The following is a 7,222-nucleotide window of genomic DNA, read 5'->3' on the forward strand; positions in this document are numbered from 1 at the left end:
CTCACCCAGAGCAACTCCCGGTCCTAGACCTTCACGTTCACCACCCCTCACTCACCGACTCACCCAGAGCAACTCCCGGTCCTAGACCTTCACGTTCACCACCCCTCACTCACCGACTCACCCAGAGCAACTCCCGGTCCTAGACCTTCACGTTCACCACCCCTCACTCACCGACTCACCCAGAGCAACTCCCGGTCCTAGACCTTCACTTTCACCACCCCTCACTCACCGACTCACCCAGAGCAACTCCCGGTCCTAGACCTTCACGTTCACCACCCCTCACTCACCGACTCACCCAGAGCAACTCCTGGTCCTAGACCTTCACGTTCACCACCCCTCACTCACCGACTCACCCAGAGCAACTCCCGGTCCTAGAACTTCACGTTCACCACCCCTCACTCACCGACTCACCCAGAGCAACTCCCAGTCCTAGACCTTCACATTCCCCACCCCTCACTCACGGACTCACCCAGAGCAACTCCCAGTCCTAGACCTTCACATTCCCCACCCCTCACTCACGGACTCACCCAGAGCAACTCCCAGTCCTAGACCTTCACGTTCACCACCCCTCACTCACGGACTCACCCAGAGCAACTCCCAGTCCTAGACCTTCACGTTCACCACCCCTCACTCACCGACTCACCCAGAGCAACTCCCGGTCCTAGACCTTCACGTTCACCACCCCTCACTCACCGACTCACCCAGAGCAACTCCCGGTCCTAGACCTTCACGTTCACCACCCCTCACTCACCGACTCACCCAGAGCAACTCCCAGTCCTAGACCTTCACATTCCCCACCCCTCACTCACGGACTCACCCAGAGCAACTCCCAGTCCTAGACCTTCACGTTCACCACCCCTCACTCACGGACTCACCCAGAGCAACTCCCGGTCCTAGACCTTCACGTTCACCACCCCTCACTCACCGACTCACCCAGAGCAACTCCCGGTCCTAGACCTTCACGTTCACCACCCCTCACTCACCGACTCACCCAGAGCAACTCCCGGTCCTAGACCTTCACGTTCACCACCCCTCACTCACCGACTCACCCAGAGCAACTCCCGGTCCTAGACCTTCACGTTCACCACCCCTCACTCACCGACTCACCCAGAGCAACTCCCGGTCCTAGACCTTCACTTTCACCACCCCTCACTCACCGACTCACCCAGAGCAACTCCCGGTCCTAGACCTTCACGTTCACCACCCCTCACTCACCGACTCACCCAGAGCAACTCCCGGTCCTAGACCTTCACGTTCACCACCCCTCACTCACCGACTCACCCAGAGCAACTCCCGGTCCTAGACCTTCACGTTCACCACCCCTCACTCACCGACTCACCCAGAGCAACTCCCGGTCCTAGACCTTCACGTTCACCACCCCTCACTCACCGACTCACCCAGAGCAACTCCCAGTCCTAGACCTTCACATTCCCCACCCCTCACTCACGGACTCACCCAGAGCAACTCCCAGTCCTAGACCTTCACGTTCACCACCCCTCACTCACGGACTCACCCAGAGCAACTCCCAGTCCTAGACCTTCACGTTCACCACCCCTCACTCACGGACTCACCCAGAGCAACTCCCAGTCCTAGACCTTCACGTTCCCCACCCCTCACTCACGGACTCACCCAGAGCAACTCCCGGTCCTAGACCTTCACGTTCACCACCCCTCACTCACGGACTCACCCAGAGCAACTCCCGGTCCTAGACCTTCACGTTCACCACCCCTCACTCACGGACTCACCCAGAGCAACTCCCGGTCCTAGACCTTCACGTTCACCACCCCTCACTCACGGACTCACCCAGAGCAACTCCCGGTCCTAGACCTTCACATTCACCACCCCTCACTCACGGACTCACCCAGAGCAACTCCCGGTCCTAGACCTTCACGTTCACCACCCCTCACTCACGGACTCACCCAGAGCAACTCCCGGTCCTAGACCTTCACATTCACCACCCCTCACTCACGGACTCACCCAGAGCAACTCCCGGTCCTAGACCTTCACATTCACCACCCCTCACTCACGGACTCACCCAGAGCAACTCCCGGTCCTAGACCTTCACATTCACCACCCCTCACTCACCGACTCACCCAGAGCAACTCCCGGTCCTAGACCTTCACATTCCCCACCCCTCACTCACGGACTCACCCAGAGCAACTCCCAGTCCTAGACCTTCACATTCCCCACCCCTCACTCACGGACTCACCCAGAGCAACTCCCAGTCCTAGACCTTCACATTCACCACCGACTCACCCAGAGCAACTCCCAGTCCTAGACCTTCACATTCACCACCCCTCACTCACCGACTCACCCAGAGCAACTCCCAGTCCTAGACCTTCACGTTCACCACCCCTCACTCACTGACTCACCCAGAGCAACTCCCAGTCCTAGACCTTCACATTCCCCACCCCTCACTCACGGACTCACCCAGAGCAACTCCCGGTCCTAGACCTTCACATTCCCCACCCCTCACTCACGGACTCACCCAGAGCAACTCCCAGTCCTAGACCTTCACATTCCCCACCCCTCACTCACGGACTCACCCAGAGCAACTCCCGGTCCTAGACCTTCACATTCCCCACCCCTCACTCACGGACTCACCCAGAGCAACTCCCGGTCCTAGACCTTCACATTCCCCACCCCTCACTCACGGACTCACCCAGAGCAACTCCCGGTCCTAGACCTTCACATTCACCACCCCTCACTCACGGACTCACCCAGAGCAACTCCCAGTCCTAGACCTTCACATTCCCCACCCCTCACTCACGGACTCACCCAGAGCAACTCCCAGTCCTAGACCTTCACATTCACCACCCCTCACTCACGGACTCACCCAGAGCAACTCCCAGTCCTAGACCTTCACATTCCCCACCCCTCACTCACGGACTCACCCAGAGCAACTCCCGGTCCTAGACCTTCACATTCACCACCCCTCACTCACGGACTCACCCAGAGCAACTCCCTGTCCTGCCAGCTCCACTCACGGTATGTGCCCTAGATAACAGATGTATCCTTTTTTATATTTTACACTGTGTTGTGTTTTGTTTTAGATGGAGTCTTGCTCTGTCGCCCAGCCGGAGTGCAGTGGCACGATCTCGACTCACTGCAACCTCTGCCTCCCAGCTTCAAGCGATTCTCCTGCATCTTCAGCCTCCCAAGTAGCTGGGACTACAGGCGCCTGCCACCACGCCTGGCTAATTTTTGTATTTTTAGTAGGGATGGGGTTTCACCATATTGGCCAGGCTGGTCTCGAACTCCTGACCTTGTGATCCACCCTCCTCGGCCTCCCAAAGTGTTGGGATTACAGGCATGAGCCACTGGGCCTGGCCAACACTGTGCTTTTGCTATGCCTTTTCTGTGTCTAGATACCAAATACTTCCCATTGTGTTACACTTGCCTACAGTATTCAGTGCAGTCACATGCTGTCCAGGTTTGTAGCCTGGGGAAGAGGCTAAACCACATAGCCTAGGGGTGTAGGAGGCCACACCATCCAGGTCTGTGTAGGTACACGCTCTGATGTTCACACAATGACAAAATCATCTGACAATGCATTTCTCAGAACATATTCCCATCATTAAGTGATGCATGACTGCAGAAAACTGGGGGAAGAAACCTGAAAACTTGTCAGCCTGCAGCACAGTGAGATAAAGAAATGGAAACACATATGAGAAATTAAGAGGCAGAGAGAACAAGATGAGGTGCTTAAATATGCACCTCATAGAAGTTCTAGAAAAAGAACAGTGAGACTCTGGAATAGGCAATATTTATAAAGATAATGCCTGAGATTTTTCCAGAATTGAAAGACATACATGGTGTGATTTTAAAATATCCTCAAGTCCTAGACAGGATAAATAGAAACCAATTCCTGTGAAGACAGAGCATAACAAACCACAAAACACAAGGATAAGGAGAAAAAATTGAAAGCTACTTGGGATTAAAAAACACCAAAAACAACAGATACGAGATGAAGGGTGAACAGTGAGATGGTGGTACACGCCTCATCAGTAAGGCCGGTTGTCGGCATGCAGGGCAATTATATCCATAATCCTCACATTGCTCTGATCTAAGGACAGACAGACTTCACAGAGCAGGAGAGATAACCTGGAAAGAGCGAAAGGAAGTGAATATTCGACAAAAAAGGCATCACAAACCAGGATGACTCGGAGGATTAGACAGTAAGTGGTGCCCATATAATTGGTTGGCTATTTAGAAAAACACATTATCTACTGTATACAACCCCAAATATTAAGATTAAAGAGTTAAATTTAAAATAATCATAGTGCACAGCTTTGCACAGTGGTAGTATCGTAACCCATGAGGTTTATCCGAGGTGCGATTATTGCTAATTAAAAACTTCCCCACAATAATAATAGTGTAAAACGTGGGATGAGTAAATGAGAAATGTGCCTAACATTACTGATGGTCAGAGAAACGCAGATCAAAGCAGCGCTCTCCTAAGCAGAGGTTTTTAAAAATGTGAATGCCCAGTGCTGGGAGTCAGGTGGGGAGGGGCCGGGTAGCCTCCCAGATCCTTGGCAAGAGTGAGGCTACAAAGTGCTAGAGTGCTTTTGGAAAGCAATTTGGAAATTTATGTGTTAAAAATGATCCAATGTCCATTACCTTTGACCCAGTAATGCCGTGATGAATCATCGACTTTGAGGGAATAATAAAGAAAGGAGACAATGATTTATGCCTGAAGGTGTTCCTCACCACCTCATTTATAATAATGAAATCTAAGAAAAACTACAGTGTCCATCATCTGAGAGATGTCTTCAAATAAATAATGGAAAGCTAAGTGATGAAATATTATACTGTCAGTATAAACTGTTTGAGAGTTTTTAATAACAGGAGAAAATGAACATGGGACAATGTTAAGTAAAAAAAAAAAAAAAAAAAGCAGGTTATGTTACTGAATACAAAAAATAACTGCAAGGCTCTTTTTAAATGAGCGTGACCCTGCCACAAGATTGCAGCCGTTACCTTTGCGTGGTGAATTGTGGAAGACTTCTGATGTCCTCCTCTTTTCTACCATATGGATGACTGCTTTTTGAGCACAGCACAGTCAGGAAGGACTGTTTACGAAATTTGAAATAACTGCTGGGAAGAGCATCCTTTGACCTACAGTTTGCACAGTGCTTTCGAGAAAGGCAGCACACGCTGCACTGGGATCCTGTGCTGCAGGGAGCGGGAACGGTGTCTGGGGAGGGAGATGCCACCTGGAGCAGCTCTGAGCAAGGGACGTGGATGACAGGCTTTGTCCTAGGACCAGCCATTTGCTGAGAAGTTTCCAGAAAGTACATGCCCTCATCTCTTAGCTCTGTGTCCTTGAGCCGAAGCCGCTTGTCACCGTCTCTCCTTTCCACGGAGGACTCGGTCTCAGCTCAGGGGACTGTGACGATTGCACCAGTGCTGCCAAGAAGGAGGCCAATTAGTACAAAGTAAATTTTTCTCCCCCAGGGAAAATGGACGGAGGCCACCAGAGCACTTCTCTGATGGCAGAAAACACGAGTTTCCTGCGTCCTGGGCCAACCAGCCACAACCAGAGATGAAAGAGACCAGAGAACGTCCCACAGCCTCCTGGGCCAGAGCCGACCGGGCAATTAGACCTCAGCATTTATTTATGGAGCTAATTTTGTGTGTATTGCTCCTATTTCCGTCTGTAGATAAAAAGCAGAGATAATCAGCTTGGCTCAGAACGTGGATACTCTGGGAGCCCCACCCGGGGACCACTTTAAAGCAGACGGATCCCACAGGGAATGGTTCTGAATTGGGGCCGAGGAATTCCACTCCACCACAAACTACACAACCCCCCTCTTCCCGCTGTGTCTTCCTCCAGCCGATTTGTGGAGGGGCTATTTATAGGATTTCCACCATTTATGGGAGGCATTTCTGAAAGGAAAAATCAGGCGGGGGCGTTTTCCTAGTAAAAGCTTATGGTCATCATCATTTGCTCTCATTAGTCCCAAATCCTCTTCGCTGCAGCGTCAAAGCCCTCCTCCGTTCTTTGCTTCACCACATTTTGATTCACTAACTCCTTCCCTAAGTTCTGCTGTCTCAGAGACAATTTGTAATTAATGACGAAAGCCCCACTTCCCGAGCTGTGCTGGAGAGGTGGGGATCTCACTAGCACGCGTGTCTCCAGCAAATACGTGTTTCTTGGGGAGTGTTGTGAAGACTTTATCAAGCATATCCCTACACAGAACAGACAGGCTGCCAGGTCACATCTGGGGACAACTGGGAGCCTGGAAATGTATCGTATTTCTTCTCATGAAGTTTTCTCACCTGTCTTTGGAGCTGCCGTGATTAACATTAGGGCAAAAATTAAAATAAAAAAAAAAAACACATGGTAAAACCAGTGGAGTAGCAGCTGATAAAACAAGTACAGTAACTAGAAAGAAAGTAATTTTGAGCTGATTGAAGAGAGAATAGTTTATTCTCCCTTCCGGAAATAACTGCTGCCTCTTCAAACCTGACATTAAAATATCAGAGAGAAACAGATTACTCACTCTGTTTTGAAATTGAAAGTTAACTTCATTATTTTAAGAATTTTAGAACAGTGTTTTTTCTTCTCATAACAATCAGATATCAGCTTCCTCTAAAAGTTTTTGAACGTCCCCTCACATTAGTTGTACTGCCTTTTTCAATTAAAAATACTTCGAGGACTGTGAAATGATTAGTCAATTCCAACATTCTCTATTAATCAGTGCTACGGTGAAGGCTTTAAATATTGACAAAAACATGCCCCATATAGGACAAACCAAATCATCTTTCAGGCATTGGATCAGAGCCAATAACTTGAGAAATAAATATGTTGATTCTTCCACAAATCTTTAAGTCTGATCTGTGTTATCTTCGTTGCAATTATAAAAATAAAATAAAAGGGGCTTCAAATATATACTAGTCTTGCTATTTGAAACAGACGAGAAAAAACAGAGCTTCAAATATATGGTATTCTTGCTATTTGAAACGGAAATCTGAAAGAATGAAGAAGGACGGCAAACAAGTAAAGATTTAATTTCAGTTTTCAGAGACAAATCAGTTATTCTAGGTGATTAAAAAAGACAGGCCTTGTATTGGTGCATTTTCACCCCCAAGTCAAATAAACCACATCTGCAAGAAAGGTCTTTTGCCTTTTGCTCTTGTCCAATTTACCTTCCAAAATGCCTGTGGGTGTCTAAGGCACTCTCTGTAGTAGCTGTGACTCTGAGCAGCTGATGAC

At 49.5% G+C, this 7,222-nt stretch overlaps 1 pseudogene; it reads left to right on the forward strand.

Moving 5' to 3' along the window:
* Positions 1–4,288: 4,288 nt before the first annotated feature.
* Positions 4,289–4,371, forward strand: LOC112425259 (U4 spliceosomal RNA; annotated as a pseudogene).
* The last annotated feature ends 2,851 nt before the right edge of the window (positions 4,372–7,222 follow it).

The sequence above is a fragment of the Macaca nemestrina genome, chromosome 11, assembly GCF_043159975.1.
Source record: "Macaca nemestrina isolate mMacNem1 chromosome 11, mMacNem.hap1, whole genome shotgun sequence".
NCBI classification, from domain to species: domain Eukaryota; kingdom Metazoa; phylum Chordata; class Mammalia; order Primates; family Cercopithecidae; genus Macaca; species Macaca nemestrina.